The sequence below is a fragment of the Balaenoptera ricei genome, chromosome 6 (assembly GCF_028023285.1).
Source record: "Balaenoptera ricei isolate mBalRic1 chromosome 6, mBalRic1.hap2, whole genome shotgun sequence".
NCBI lineage: Eukaryota > Metazoa > Chordata > Mammalia > Artiodactyla > Balaenopteridae > Balaenoptera > Balaenoptera ricei.
In genome coordinates, this window is record NC_082644.1 from 56,763,846 (window position 1) to 56,781,051 (window position 17,206).

Below are 17,206 nucleotides of genomic sequence, written 5' to 3' on the forward strand. Positions count from 1 at the left end.
TGCTGGCCTATACTTTGTAAGTCTACGTATAACACGAAGACTTCACTTAACAGGTACTGTCTAATTTGTAATGCAAGGGAGGGGAAAGTAGTTGGCCTTATTTGTGGTGTTTACATACGTGTAAAAGCAGATCAGGCACAAACATATTCTCAGATGTGTATGTGGTATATATTGGTATATATTAAAAATCTGTGCACAAATTTCAAGTTTATTTTCACCACGATACATTAAGTGACTTGCAACATAGTAGGTGATCATTTTGAAATTACTCTTCTCACATTTCTGTCATCTGCACCCTGGGACTGTGTGTGTGTGTAATTTGTAAAGCCTTTTGCTAAGGTGAGTCAAGTAACCACAGACGAAAAATCAATCCCTAAAGGTGCAGCTATCTTATCTCTATAATTGTAGGTATTTTTTATAATTGCATTTATGGGTGTATCTGAACACTCACTGATAAATTCTGTTGTTCATGCGTGGCTTTATGGAAATCTGATTAATGGAGTGACAGGACAGATTTGGGCTCCCACAGCAGCACATCCTCCCACTCTGTGTCAGGGTTAAGAGCCGCGGCAAATCCTCCCTAACTAATTAGATGCTGAGTAAGGCATCTCGGAGAAGTTGGGGCAAAAGTGAATGGGTCACAGCCAAAGCAGGATTGCAAGGACTCCAGTGATAGTGAAAGCATTCAAGTTTGCCAGGTCGTTGTGACACGGGGAGCTGATTCCAAAGGAACGGGCTGTTACAGATAGTGAGCTGGCGTCATCCACTTCAGCGAAAAACAAGAATTCTAGTGCTTCTCTCTCCCCACCTTATATATGCCTGACACACACTTAAAAGTTAGATTGGGCACCTGCCTTCATCAGTCTGCAAAGCTTTCCACAGGACTTTCCCTATAAACATGAATAGCTAATGACTCTGTACAGCCTAAGAGGTATTTTCTGAACTTGGGATGCTTGATTAGAATATATACACACACACACACACACACACACACACACACACACATACACATACATATGTATGTATGTATCAAAAGGAATGAGACAAGAAACTGGAATTTGCTTTTAGCTTGTGTCCACAATTTGAATCATTGTGTTGGAAATGAACTAGGAGTTAACTCCTTTTTTCCCACGGAATATTGTCAGGGAACTTCGTGGTAGCAGGGAGAAGAGAGTGAATCGTGGGGTGACTTTTTCAGTGAGAGAAATTTTTTCTGGGACTCCCTGCTTGTTACTCTCCAAAGAACATGGAATATAATGGTTCCAAGATTTCCTTTCATGTGAGGTTTGGAGCCTGGGTTGTTCTGTGCGTGGAATGAATTCTTCACCATGTGAAAATCCTCTTGTCCCTCTCGTGGTATGTTTTTGCCGCTACACAACTACCCTTTTCCAGGCCTTGGTCAGAGAGAAGATTGTTTGGGGATCATAGGAAATGATTGATCTCATCCCTGTCTGCCAAAGCTGATGCCATTTTTATTTCCCAAAAAGCAGCTGGCTTCCACATTTTGCTTGGTGATCCTCGTCTACTTAAGGACCAGGGAGAGAAGGAGGAAGGGAGTCAAAAACCCTTTCAAGGAACTTCAACATCTATTTTTAAGCTTTAGAGAAATAAGGGAAAAGAGGCATAATTCAGGCATAGCAGCCTTTCTATCCTGACATACAAGCAAGACATTGTGTAGAAGAAGGAGTTTTTTCCTGTAAGATACAATTGTAAACAGGCGAAAAAAATAAGATGAAAAACTTTCTGAACAACTCAAGCTCCAGGAAGTTTTAATATGTACAGATGACGTCCGGAAAATGATGCCTGGGGCGGTGACATCCGAGGTACCCCCATCTCCTCACTGAGCATGACCTGTACTGCCTTCTCCCTCCCCAGTTTTAAAAGAAATTTAGAGACTAGGAAAAATAAAAGTATTGATTCTTTTTTAATTTGTACATTCCCTGTAGGAAGCCTAGCAAATTTCATAGTGTACATTCAAACCCTAAGGTGAAAAATTTATGACTAGAGTTCTTTTGCGTGAGGGCGGTGTGCGGTGTTGTTCTGTTCAAATGCTCTGGGTAGCATTTCATGCCACAGAGTCAGAGATCAGGAGAAGAGAGGAAGAGCTGTATCATTTCTTCATCCACAGAGCCTTTCTTAATGGGAGTGCTTGTGGAGAAACAATGCATTATTCAAACTGGCTAACGTAGAAATCAAATTCTCAGCTTATTAATCATCATTCCAATTAAAAAAAAGAATTGATCCTTTAACAACAAAATATCCTTTTGTTTTTCTTTAATTAAGCTCATCAGTTTTTCATTTCTGTTAAGAAAATGAAAATCTTGAACAGTAGGAAGTTACTCATTGTAGCACGGATTCTCTTGAGCATATCTGACATCTTATTTACTCAGTATTTTTAGACTGCAGTGTTATTTTGCTGCTGTCTTCAGGGTTTGTGTGTTGTTGAGAAGGGGATGCTTTAAGTCTGTTGGGTTGGCGGCCATTTACTTAATGACCTAAATACCTAAATACATGGTTAGGCTGTTCTTTCTTCCTATTTCCGTTCCCATAGACCTAATTTCTTACTTTATTTTCCTTTCCCCTCTTTTTTCTTTTTCTGGATTTCTCCTTACTTTCACTGGGTCTATTTGCCCTAATATAAAGGAATTAAAAGGCAGTACCTCGCTCTGGCAGAGGGATGGGAAAGAGGTGCCACCCTCAGATGTGGTCCTCATTGTGGAGGTGCTGACAGGAGGACTGTCCTGAGTTCTGCTCTGTAAGGGTTCTCTAAGCCTGGGCGTGATAAAAACGTGTTACCAAGGGCCCAGGCTTATCATTCAAAGGCGCTGAAAGGCAGTTCAGTTGGATCCTTCACCATGTAAGAAGGTACTTAGCTGAATAGCGATTTTGCTTTTCTCTTTTTCTTTTTTTTTTAAAGTAATTCTTGGCTTTATCATTTTGTGCAGTTAGACTTACATCTGCGCAAGAGAGCGTTTTGTTAGAAAGAAAACGTGTAAAGTTTTCCATCAATAATAGGTTGAAGGTATGACTCTTTGAGACAAACTGAAGTTAATAAGAGTTAACTGGAACATTTAAAAAAAAGGAATCGAAGTCGTGGCAGGGCTGATATTAATGGGTGACATTATAAATTGAAATTGAAAACATGCAGTATACATAACACAAGGAGGAGGATTCACTACTGTTTTGTATTTAATAAATTTTAACTCATTGTCCTACACAGCTGAGAGACTGTTAAAATGGACAAGATTAGAAAATATTCTACATGGGAAAGACACAGCTTCCAGTCCTGGACCTGCTGTGCTTTTGTGTGACTGTCATGAATTTTTCAACTTTATTAAGATGTCTTTTAGTGGCTATTTGTTTTCTAGACAGTTCTTCAGGACTCATACTTGATGATCAGAGTACCTGAACTGGGAGTTTAAAAAGAAAAATTTCAGGATAATGAATATTTTACATGCCGAAAATAATTACTTTCAGCTGGCTTAACATAATAACACAGCTAATATTAAAATGAGAACGTCCATCACTAGGGTTTTAAAAATGTTTTTTTTTTTTTCTTCCATTAAAATTTAAGCAAGAAAGATTTCATTGACTTAAATCATTAGGATGGCTATTTGGGGCACCTAATCAGGCATAGGTAAAGAAAGCTGCCCACTCCTGTGCCCTCTGCCAATGCTGGAGGGCAGTGGACATGACTGGGAGGCCACTTGCAAGAAATGGAACAGTAATTATACGCTGAGCATATTCATGAAGTCGCCTCCTTGTTGACCTCATGTCAGAACATAACTCAAGAGTCAGGTAGGTTATTTGTGGCTCTATCTAATATTGCTTTTCTTTTATTCTTTTTTTTTTTTTTTTTTTTAGGTATAAATATTAGAGTACCAGAAAGAACCAAAACCAAAGCCCTGCTCTAGACTTTGTGGAAAGACTTACTGTCTTGCTATGGAAAAAATCTGAAACCCCACAATGTCACGTGGTAGTGCATTTGTATGTGGTACACAGACAGGCAGGAAGTGTACACCTGTCCTTTGGTTGGTTGTAGGAATTAAGTGATTCATTTCTAGGTTTGTTGAGGTTTTGGCAGTGGCTGCCTCAAATGCAATGAGTGTATGGATAGCTCACCCTAAAAAGGAATTCCCCATGTTAGGAATGTCATTTTAATGATTCCTTACTTTGTAGCCTTTTTGCTCCCTGAGGGTAGCTTTTTGGGGAAGCTCAGTGTCATTCATTGGGAAATAGCTTGATTGATTCTTACTTTGTGAATTGCCATTTTCAACCAGTGAAAAACTGCAGTTATCCTCAAATGAGTTAGAACTAAACTGAGATGGAGATACCAAGATTAGACTCTGACTGGAACTACAGACATCTCATCATTTCCTTTCCCAACCACTTTTTTGTTTTCTTGGACAACTTTGGAAAGTAACCAGGGACTGAATAAATCTTAAAATATCTTACCAATCCTATTGTCTGTTAAACGGAGTTCCTTGTGAAAAAGAATTTTTCCATTTTGACTCTTTTTTTTGACGTTTATTATAAATGAAGTAGGGAAGGGATCGAGAGAGAAGTCCAACATCTGGGAGAGCTTGTTTCAGTAGCCAGCATGGGAGCCCGAACCCTGGCTTCATATAGGTGAGATGTGTTATGGGAATAAAGGCCTTGTGCATTTAATGAACCCCGCCTGCCTGTCAGCTTGGTTTTTCTTGCACCATTGTTGTTCACATAAGAAAAAAAGAGTGTTCACAGCCTGTGGTGAGATTAGAGTAATGAAAATGAAGTGTTAAGCTGTCGATAGCAAGCACATCTCATATACTGCTTCCTGGGCCACATTCATGCTTGTATAATATATTCCAGGTTTTCTCATGACCAGAGAAGCTTGGATGCTCATTATATTAAAAACACACCTTTTTGGTTAAAAGTGAGAAGTGCTAATTTTTACTTGTGCAAATAACTATTTTTAATAACTTCTTTGTAAACCAACTGCTGCCTGCCTTCTGATATGCTGATGACCCACTGTTCTTTGTTTGCCGGTAAGCCTGTACTTTTGGTCTCTCTCTCTCTTTCTATCTCTCTCTCTCTCTCTCTCTCTTTTTAAAACAAATGTAGAATGTTGAAATGAGCCTCAGTGTAAGCCTAGTTTTAGATACCCTTTCCTAGAAATCAGTGATTCATAGAAAGAAGTGAATGTAATACCTTCATCCCCATAGAATATAGATTAAATAATATTAAACATTCATTATCTCATGCTTTATTTTTTATCTTAACACAATAAAGTGCAAACAAAAATAAACGAATCAGGAGTCTTCTAGAACTGTTTTATGTATTTGCAGTCAGCTGCCATGTGAACCTGAGGAGAAAATTTTAAAACTTTGGTCATCATGGATGGGAATTAGCTGTGTTTTTCCATAAAATTCCCCTTTCTAAAATGTTATAGTAGATAAATCAACATGAATGTGGTGAATTATATCAATACTTTTCCTAGAACTCTTGTTTGAATTTTTGTTTTTTACCATTTTACTCATTAGTCATTTGAGAAATTTAAAATTTTTTATAAAGTGATACTCTTAAAGAAGAAAGAGAATATGTTTAGTCTTAGATTATACCAAGATGTTTTAAAGAAAATAATGTGAACCGTTACATGCATGCTATCCCACGGGGTCATCTCTTTAAGAAGCACCTTAAGAGATGGTTTCAAAAGAAGTGTAAAAGGGGTGGGGAGAGGTAAATTAATAATTGAGTTCCAGGTGTCTGCTGCTAATTGCTCAAATTTCAAACATAATGGATATTAAGGAAGAATGCTTCCCAAAAGGAGTATATCACATTGTTGTTCAGCTATCGGGCCTAAGACTATTTATGGAGCTCATACTTACGGCATTTTCTCTTTTCCTAGTCAACTGGGTGTTAAGGAATGCAGTATGATCATTATGATTTTGTGAACTGTTTACTTAAAGTTGTTCAAGTTGTTAAGAATCAAGAGATTTTGGGGATTAAAGTTTGATTGTGAAGTAAATTTGGCATGTGTTCAAGGGTTACTTTCTTAAGGTTAAACTGGAAGAAAAATGCCTGTCTGTTAGGAAGGAAACACCTAATTGAAAAATAATCTTTCAAGAATGCGGGCCAACGATGAAACATAATTTGCAAACACTCTCCTAAAGTTGATTTACATTTTTTTTCTTTTTAATAAGTTGGAATATGGCTGGTCATAGCATATTTAGTGCATTCTGAGCCATACAGTACAGCAGAGATAGCCTGTTGATATCCTTTGGTGAAGGGAAAAGATACTTTCCTCTGCTAAATAGGGTATTTCTAATTTGTTTGTAAACTCTGTTAATAGACAGAAGAACTATATTGTTGTGGTTCGTTGGAAATAGTGAAATAGAAAAGACTTTCTCCTTGCACTTGCTTCCAGTTAAGAAAAAAAGCAAATAGAAGTGCATGGTGACTTTGTCATAGACATCTGCTTTTAGGTAATAATCATTTTTAAAGAAATATGCCATGACTTTTGGGGTCATTTGAACCTGCAATAATGTCTATTTAATATAAGTATAAATGTCAGATTGCGGCATACATGTGGAGCCAGTAAAGATGAGTATTTGCTATGATAATATTCATGCATCCTAAATGTTGACTTTTAAAATTTACCTTGAAGATGTATTCTATTTTCATATTAGGGTCAGTTTTCACTTAAGTACATGATCGTTCAAGAAAGGAAGTGCAGAAGTGTTAACATGTGAAGGAACAAAATGGATGTAGATCTCAGTAATAGTTTGACCTGAGCACGTTTTCTGGGCTGCAGAGAAGAATGTGGTTGATTGAAAACTAGTGTAAATGTTTTGTTGAACCACTGTGTAAGACAAGATCATCAGTTTTGGATTTGCTTTACAAATTTTTTTAATTATGAAAAGGAGTTTGCTTTGCACTTGATGTTTGATTGAACAACTGTATTTTGAAGTAAAATCTACCCACTGTTTTACATTGTGTAAGCCCATGAAATAAGAAAGAGAAGACACCCTTCTCTTTTTCTTCCACAAACTCTGTAAACCCTCTTTGGAGTAGTATGGCATTTTAAAGATCAGGAGTTGCCCAAAGGGGCCATGAGGAAGTAAGGTAAACAAAGCAAGAGGAGTGAATCTGATGGGGACTGTGGTGGACCAGAAGGCCCTTGTGTCAACCACAGTGAGGTAGCAGCTCCCCAGCTCTAACCGGTTGTTGCCAGGTGGGAATGCAGGCCCAATGTTGTGAGGTCTTCCTCTTCTCTCTCTTTTTTTTTTTAATGGGAAGTCAGAAATCCAGATTTTTATGTCAGAATCTCCTGATTTTTAAATCTTGGCAACCTTTTCAAATGTTTTTAAAAGTGTGTGGTCCAAACAAAACTCATCTGTAGGCTATATTCAGCCTACTGGCTGCCAGAGAGAAACCTCTGTTTTAGGTAATATTTTAAAGGATGAAGATAATAGTTTCATTGCATGTGAGCATTCATCTTGGGAATTCCCCACTGGGATGAGACCGAATTCTTCATTTTTTTTTTCACAATTTAAAAAAAAGTTTAGTAAATATATTTCTGGTGCTGAGAGTTTTGATGTATAGCTTTTCTTCTTATGACCCACATATAAAGAAAAATCAAACATGAGCAAAACAAAAAATGGACAAAGACTTTTAATAAAGGTAGAAAAGTAAGAATTTTAGAATTCTAGGGAAGGAAGGGGAGATTTCTAAATTTGGAAAAGAATCCCATGATTTGTGTCAGTCACTGATGTATATTTGAAAAGCTGAATTCAACTATAAAGGGCTTTTCATCTCACCTTTAAGCAGTGGATTCTTGGCCCTGAATCTTTGTGGGAACGCAATAATTTACCAGGCAATTGATTATGATGTCACGGGGAAGAGATGGGACCACAAGGCAAAACTTCCCCGTACTAATTTGTACAAGACCAATATTGTATACGAGCTTCAAGAAAACATCATTTATGTTGTATAAGATGAGGTTTTCAGTGTCTTTCTAAATTTTTCGAAGGGGCTCTTTAAGAGAAATAATCTAGTCATAATTGAAATTCTCTAGGGAAATCAGATATCAACATTTTCAACAAAACAGGTAATTAATTGGTTTGAATTTCAAATTGAAAGTCATCCTGTTATTGATTTTCGTGGGAACAGGAAACAAGAACATCTTGTTAAAATGATCTGCAAACAGGGCCTCTGTGTGCCTAGGTTCTGTCTAGGGTCTTGTTGAACAGCATTGCTGGACAGTGTCAGACACCAATCAGAAGGGAGTCATCACTGATGTCAACATTAACAAGCTGTTGGTTTGCTTCCAAAACAGCAGAGAAGAGCTGAACTGGAGGAAAGACCAGAGAGTAACAACAGTTTGTTTTATATAGCAAGTCAGGTATTTCAACTCAAGTGACTGGTGCAGCTTGTTACAAAGCATCTGTACGTGTGTCAGAATGACGTTGGTGTGCCATGTGCAAGAAGTTCAGCATCAACACAGCTGGGACTTACCACTTTCAGAAGCCTTTCAACTGGGAATTAGATAAAATATCTTTAATACAGGGGAGGGAAGCACTGCGGTTAAGAGGGTGGTGAAGAATGGAGGATAAAAGAATATACCCTTTTAGATGCTCTTCATTTTTATAAAATAACATTTGTGCTTTGTTTTTGAGAAATAGTTTTATTGTTCCATGTGCCAGGCTATTTTAAAGCAGTCATTTCTCCGCTGTGTTTATACTTCTCGCGAATGGTGTAATGTGAGGGTAACATGTACTCGGTGGGTGGCAAACATGATGCCTTTCTAAACTGGAGTAAGTATTTTAATTTGAGCTGTGCTAAACAAGTTGGAAACTTAATGCAGCTTCTTCTTAGGGTTCAAAGTAAAACTCTTAATAAAAAAGGGAGAGGGGGAGCCTTCCATTTTAAATACCCTGGAGCCGTTAATGCAGTTATTTCCAGGTCGACTTCTTTTTGTGTAGGCATGACAGTAGCACCAAGCATCTGCATTAAGCCTTAACATTCCACAGAGCCATTTTAAGTTTATTATGAGCTTCAAAGCCTGCTCACCCCTAAGAGAATATCAAGTTTAAGCATGTCACGTTGCCATAGTCACAGTTAACTTTCTTAAATCAAGAAGTGCCTTTCTTGAGTCAAAAAGGTTGACTTTCCTACAGGTGATCCAATCTTCGGGTCCAGTGCAGTCATCTCTCTGATTGTTGCCCCCTTGAATTGTCAGTCCACCCTGTTAGCAGTGGCTGGAAAGTACCCCAGATAAGGCAGGACTCCGCACAATTTGTTTAAAGCTCTGAGATGATGTCAACATTCTTTTTCAGCTTTATTCTTAGAGCTCAAAGTCATTGATCCCGTTTTACCAATTCCCAGTTGGAATTTCATTACAGTTTTTAGAAATGTAGGGGAGGATGGGAAAAGATGCTGATGCTGTCCTAATACTTGGGAGTTTCTACACCACAGAATGCTAGCGCTTTGGGAAAGAATATGGGGGCTGCCCAGCCTGATCTCATGGTGCTCAGCTTTTCTTCTGAGGGAAAGGAATTCCCCATTTCCTGAATGTGAAATACCTACCCTTTCGGAGGCTCCTGGTCTTAGTTCCTACCTCAGTTAATAAACCACCCCTGTCTGTACTGTGTATCTCAGAGATGGAACTTGACGGACTAGTCAGCATTGCAAAGGTCACCCTAAAGCTGTTGGCAGAATACACTGCCCTTTGTTGCTCAGTGATTATAATGCTACTGTAGCAGTTAACTGGATGTATTCGACTGAGCTGCTTTTCCAGAATACCAAATTATTTACTTCTTTTAGATGCCTAATAGAATGCCCAATCACAGGCTGTCTCAAGTATATTTGAAAGATTTCTTAACTCGAAATATCGGTGCTTTGGCCACCAGAGGGATAATATATGCAGAGTGGGTGTCCATTGCATTGTTTTGCTTCAGTGAAAATACTTCTAAATTATTCTCATCTTTTAGAGTTTTCATATTATCCAAAACGATAATGTTCCAACAAAGTAGAAGATCAAAGGTGGTCCAAAAAGTTTCCTTACATTACAGCTTGTCTTCTGTCAGCATAGCAGTATTTAAAATCATGTTATGAATTGACTCTTTTTTAAGAAAAACCGTATAAAACTTCATTTCCTTTCATGTTATTTCCCACGAATATAAAATGTGGAAAGAGCTTTTTTTTGGTTTTAGATTATAACTTTAAACAGAGTGCAAAAGTGGGTTTCACCATATTTTTTTAATATAAATTTATTTTATTTATTTATTTTTGGCTGCATTGGGTCTTCGTTGCTGTGTGTGGGCTTTCTCTAGTTGCGGAGCATGGGCTCTAGGCGAGCGGGCCTCAGAAGTTGTGGCTCGTGAGCTCTAGAGCGGGGGTTCAGTAGTTGTGGCGCACGGGCTTAGTTGCTCCGCAGCATGTGGGATCTTCCCGGACCAGGGATTGAACCCATGTCCCCTGCATTGGCAGGCGGATTCTTAACCACTGCGCCACCAAGGAAGCTCCTCACCATATTTTTGTGTATTCAAATTTACTTCACAATTTTCTTACTGAAATATTACTTAAATTATATTCAGAATTATGAGGAATAACTAATAAATGATCAAGCTATTTATTTGAGGCAGGGGAACTGTACTTGAGAGAGTTTTGTATTTTGCATGCTTACGTTGATTTTGTGGCACCGGTACAATCTTGATATACCTTCTAGTGCACCGGTAGTACCTTTGCTTTAGCTCTCGTTTAAAAAAGATGAGTGAAGATCCCAAGTGCTAAGGTGTGAGTAACTAATTATTTTCACTTGATGCATGTCCTTTGGACTGACTACTTTCCCAAATGTGTGATCTGCCACATATTCGTACTTCCTCTAGTTGTTTTTGGTCCTAATCGTATTGGTTTAGTAATTTAGGCATTTAAAATTACTTCCTCTTTGGTTTCAAAATGAGTAAGTGAAGACTCAGAAATCCCTTCAGTTTACCTTTTAGTATCTCTGAACAGAGCAAATTCTGACCTACCTTCCTTTCAGTTGTTTCTTTTTTGTTTGTTTGTTTATAATTTATTTATTTATTTATGGCTGCGTTGGGTCTTCGTTGCTGCGCGCGGGCTTTCTCTAGTTGCTGCGCGCGGGCTTTCTCTAGTTGCGGCGCGCATGGGCTACTCTTCCTTGTGGTGCGTGGGCTTCTCACTGCAGTGGCTTCTCGTTGCGGAGCACGGGCTCTAGGCACACGGGCTTCAGTAGTTGTGGCACATGGGCTCAGTAGTTGTGGCTCGTGGGCTCTAGAGCACAGGCTCAGTAGTTGTGGTGCACGGGCTTAGTTGTTCTGCGGCATGTGGGATCTTCCTGGATCAGGGCTCGAACCCATGTCCCCTGCCTTGGCAGATGGATTCTTAACCACTGTGCCACCAGGGAAGTCCTCAGTTGTTTCTTATTGAGCTAGGTAAGCACATATTAAGCAGACTATGTTCCCTCTCTCTCCAAAATAGCAGAATGAAATCAGTGTTCAAATAGCTTTTGTTGCAAACATTCAACAATCAAAGGGAACTAAACAAAATGATTTAAAACACAGTGACTAGCATTAAGTTCAGATTCTGAACACTATTTGAAAGCAAAGTATAGTGACATAGTTTTGTATTGTAGGTTCTTGAGACCTAAACATTTGTTGAAAAGATCTTTTTCTTTAATCCAGGGGTATGTTTATCTTAGAATAATAATCATTTCCTGCTGTTCATTTTTTTTCTAGTTGACCCATTCTCCAGACCTTTAAAAAAAAACTTTTTTAAGTCGATGTAAATTCCATTTTAATTAGACCAGTGCAATCTAGTACTGCAACTAGCCAGGAATGGAAGAAACATGCTGGAAGTTAATACAACCGAAATCAACCATAGCCAGATAATTCCCCTGATCTTTGTTCCCCACCTCCACAATTAAATGACCCTGTTGTTCTGGAGTTTCAACAAGACATTTAAGGTTCATTTAAAAAAAATGATCATCCTTTACAGGATTGTTTGCTCTTGCATTTCTCTTTCTTTCTTTCCCTTGCCACACAGCTGTCACTGGTATAGGAGAAAGATTGGGGGGAGGGGAAGAGGAGGAAGCCCTGTTCAAATCGTGTCACGTAGCACTAATTCATCTGCTCTCATTAGAGGGAACGAGGGACAGCAGTGATGGCCAAGAGCTGCACTCCACACATGACACGCGAACAGTTTGGGGAATAGAAAATTGCTTTCTCAGGAAGCCCAGCCAATTAAGGACTTGACCATATTGAATGTCAAGTGTTAATTTAGGTTTTTCTTCATTTTCCCAGTAGTAATGCGGGTCCTGTGATGAGCAAATACATGTCAAGTAAAAGTTGATTGCATGAAGGACCTGGGTATTATATGTCACTGACAAGTCACAAATGTACTGAAGTCTTTTAACCCCTTAGGTGAGTGTGGTGGGCGAGGGGGAGGGGAGAATGGGATTAATGTTACCATAATGATAAGAATAGATAGTTTACGTGGGGATGGCATGGGTGGGACAGACAGTAATGGTAATTCATGCAAAAACCGGGGATAGGACAAATCCTACTCTCAGGGCATAGAGGCCCTTGAAATGCATACCGTATGATTCTCTGCCATTGCATAGAATTCAGAATATATAGTCTGTCTCCTAAGATTATATGAAAAGGGAAAGTAATGTACTCTACGCTCTTTACCTAGGAAATTCCTTATTAATTTTCTCCTTTGGAAGAAATAAAACATTCATTAAGTAATCACACTATTTTGGACATTTTAATCCTTTGGCTCAGTGCAGCTGTAAAATTTCTGGCTATTTATAATTTCAGCTTCTAATCAAATATTCAGTTTAAAAAGTAGCTGTGTAATAGAAAAGATGCAGAACATGAGATGGAAAGAATGTTTATTTTCTGTCACGAGTTCTCTGGAAGGTGGTGTTTAGCCAATAGAAACAAGTAGGTCTGTCATTGTCTTTCATTTCTTTTAGTGCCCAGTTGTAGAAGGGAAGAGATTCAAGCTTCAGTGAGTGAGGTAACTTTGCGTTTTTGAAACTAAATGTTGCACGTTGCCCATCATGTATAGCATCTCATTTCCATTCATCAGCATTCATTTATATATGAATGTCCCGAAAATAAGAGAATGTTTCTGTTGCAATTGTATGAGTAGCAAATTAAAATATCCCCACAGTTTAAAACACTGCTGTGTGTAGTTTAAACAATCTTAAAGTGAAACTCAGAGCAGTTAAAATCTGGTCATTTTTTTTTTCTTTATATGTAATAATCACTTTCCCCCTTCATATCTTTGAAGCTGTCACCTTAATTAAAACACCTTCTTGAAACTCTCTTCTATTTATTCTACAGTTTTAACACACTTGCCTTTGTGTCTTGACAATGCTTGCACTCTGAAAACTTGAGTCTGATAACGCTTTAATTTTGGCAGCAAAAAATACTAAGAGTCTTTCTATCCATCTGGTTAGGAGCTGTGTTATAATTATATTAAAAGTTGGCTAAAGTTACATTAAGGAACAATTAGGAAATGATTACGAGAATCTGATGTTTAATAAAATAGGATTTTCTTAAGAAAGAAACATTAGGCTCCTGAATGCTGGGATGTAATATATCAGTTCTTCAACATCTCCCCTCCCCTTCTCAAAACTAACCAAATAAAATAAACTTAGCCCTCCCTTCCCTTCCTATGTTGATAAGCTCTGTCTATGGGGCTCCGGTGGCATTGCGAGAGTACTGTCTAATTAGAGCCCAATTGTCAGCAGCTTCTCTTCCGCTGGGTGTGCCGAGAGACTTAAGTAAGTTTCCCTAAAGTAAATTCTGACGATGGCAGCTCGGGGTTGCTGATTCAAGTTATTCCTTCTCTTCTGTGTCACTTTTGACGGATGGTACCTAATGCAATCAACCACAGGCCAAGAAAGCCTTTCCTTGGGTTGTGTTAGTAACTGGACCAGGAGATCCCCTCCTCCCTCGATCTTGCCTTCAAATGCTCACTCCTTCCTGCCACCCCCACTGACACTTCAGCCCAAATCGGAAAGTGAAAAGAACCGCAGGGCTGCCCAGGACAGGCTCTTCTGAAACTTCATTTCCCAGTGGTGCAGCCAGAGCTGCCTCCCTTTGCGTGCCTTTTTGATAAATTTAAGAAGTCAAATCGCTGACACAGATAGATAATCCAAGTGTAGAGGGTGAAGAGTTATAAATTAACACATTATTCCCTCTTAATGTGAAATACTTGAGAATGCATTTTCTCAGTCCCCTGACATCTACCCAGTGAGGGCTCGCATTGTACTTTTCAAGTGGCATTGATTTGTTAAAGCGCTGAATTAGCATCTCCAGCCAGCTGCTTGATCCACTGTTGTGTCGTGGGGCTCTGGTACCTCCTCTCTCCCCAGCCATCCGTTTTTTCCCTGCAGTTTCTTCCCCTTCTCTCTCCCTTTCCATTTTGCTCCTCCCCACCTCATTCTCTGTCTCTCTCGTCCTTTTCTTTGCTGTTGCTTGTGTTTCTTTCAGTCTGGTTTCATCCTACTGCCTCTCTTTCCTTTTTCTTCCTTCCCTCTTCTATCCACACACTTCCTTTCCTGTCTCATCTTGTTGCCTCTGAGGGTTGCCCTCACTCAGGGTTCGAGTCTAACTGCGTGTGTGTGTGTGTGTGTGTGTGTGTGTGTGTGTGTGTGTGTGTGTGGTGGGGACGGGTCGGTGGCGGGACGACTAGGGGTGGTTGATTTAGCGAATCCCGTAGCTCCAAGTAGACTCTTGTTGAGAAGAATAGATTAACGTGTGTGTGTGTGTGTGTGTATGTGGTGGGGACGGGTCGGTGGCGGGACGACTAGGGGTGGTTGATTTAGCGAATCCCGTAGCTCCAAGTAGACTCTTGTTGAGAAGAATAGATTAACACGTGCTTGTTTGTGCTCATCTTAATAGGAGTTGGTGAGAAACATCTCACCTATTTTGCTTTCTAGAAGCTAAACGGTAACTTACAAAACTTTAAAATTTGTATTTCTAAGTGCCGTTTAACACAGTAATGTTTTCTTTTGGTTAAAGGAAAATGAAAATCACTCATGGTTATCACAGATTTGATCATACACCATGTACCCTCTAAAATGTTTATATTTCTGCAAAACTTTTGGATTTGTACAACTTTATGCAATTCAGTGAACTTATTGATATAACTTTCTTTTCTAGCAGGTTTTGGATGATTCTGTTTCTCCTTATTTGTATTGGTACAATTTCCTATAAAAATATGACTTTCTCATGATGCATCACTGTACCATAGCAGTATTAAGATTATAAAATCGGTTGACAGTTTTTTATTTAGAAATAAGGGATGGGTTATTGCTTATTTTTAGCAATGTGTCTCAAAGTTCCAGAGGTCTTCAGAGGAACCGCATCACAGTTGAGAGGTTTAACATGCTGCATGTGCATAATCACAGACCTTCACTCTTCTTTCTCAGGATATTGGGCCAAGATGCTTTGAGATCACTGTGTTGATTAATTTGATATGAGCAAAAAAGTGTATCTGTCTGAACTTAAATAGAAATTATCCTCTGTGATTTTAATCTCATTGCTTTAAGTGGTGCTGTCTGCAGTTTTACTACATTTCCCTCTAGTAACATAAAAACTGGAATTTGAATATACATTGGTAATAAGTCAGATTACTTGAAAAAATCAAATGTCTCTATTGTTTCATATAGATTAAAATGACAGTTTGATTTCAGCATTTACATTTTGAAATGGAAATATTTCACATAGGATTTGATAATCTTTGCTTCACTGTTGGCTTGATTTCCCACCCCCAGTTCCCGAAGTCAGGTATAATTCCTTTTTTTTTTTTAATTAATTGCTGTCCTCCTAGCTAGAATTAACATGGTTTGGGATTAGAATGACTCTTCAAGGCATGATAATTTCTGTTTAAAGGAAAGGAAAAAGAAGTCTTTTAACTGGGGCTTAAGACTAATTCCAGCTACTAAGGAGACAAAATTTATGCTAAAGGAGACAATTTGGCTTTATTTTCTATGTGCATGTTAACCTGATAGCGAGCATCATTTTGGGTGTTCTCTTAGATGAAGTAAGATGTTCTTCAATTGTTGCAGGAAGGGGATGTGGCCTCATTCTAGGAGATTAAAGCTGGAACACCTTCTGCCTTTTGCAGGGATAATCAGCTCACCTGGCTGTAGTTCAGGGTCAGGGCCAGAAGGAGGGACTTGCCACTTCTTGGAATGGCCTGTGACTAGAGTAGAGAGGATGAATTAGAAGACAAAATAGTAGGGCAAAGTTGAAAGTGAAAGTGCCCCATATGAAAATAGTTAATGATGAGAAAAGGAAAAAAAAAAAAATCAGAAAAGTAGAAAAATCTGGAAGGCATACGTTAGTATTGAGAGAGAAGTTGAGGATAAAGGAAGAAGGATGTTGGAGGGGCAAAATTATGGTGTCTTGTAACTTCCAAAACTAATAAAAATCAATACTTTTGTGATCGGCTCTAAAGGGCCAAATTGGCATCACAGCAGAGTTAAAAATTACTTTAAACAGTTAAAAACCTTTAATGTGATTTTCAGTTTTTCATTTGTTGAACACATGTTTTTCCTTGTCCCTTAGTTTGTCGCTTCTGTTCCTTGGAAGGCAGACATCTCTGCACAAGTAATAAATCAATACATCTAGGGTTTTAAAAAAAAACAACAAAAAACTAATTTATTCCTTGATTGTTGTGTGATAGTACTTTAACATGAAATGGTTAAGTGTGGATGTTTTAGAGTTCAACACCTTTGAGTTTTCCTCTAAAATTCTCCAGAGAAGTCAGAATAATTTCTGTTTTTGTATTTTGTAAGTCTAAATTAAATGTCACTTAAATGCGGAAGAACTGGCAGCTTTGATAAGTAGTCCCCAAAGCAAACCAGTTTGTCAGTAATCATAACCTAATTATGAATGCAAATGCAAAGTTTGTTTTTTAAAAAGTCTAAGACAAACAAAGGAAAAGGAGAAACAGACCCCTCTCCAGCACAAGGCAAAAGCCTCCCCACCTTCAACACGAGCCTTTCAATAGTAGCACTAATAAGAAGAGAGAACCTCTGGCGTCGGCCCAAGTCCTGTGGAGAGGGAGCCGCCAACGGCCAGCGCAGTGTGTGGCTCTGCAGAAGTGCCAGAGTGACACACGCATCACAAGCCGGTCACAATGCAAGGGGTCAGGGGTCACGTTCAAGAGTAGGGTGTTGCTG

The 17,206-nt window shown here is 38.7% G+C and overlaps 1 protein-coding gene across 4 annotated transcripts in view; it reads left to right on the forward strand.

Moving 5' to 3' along the window:
* BNC2 (basonuclin zinc finger protein 2) overlaps positions 1 to 17,206 on the forward strand; it is a 413,802-nt gene that overhangs the window by 134,267 nt on the left and 262,329 nt on the right. The gene's annotated exons all lie outside the window — the stretch shown is intronic.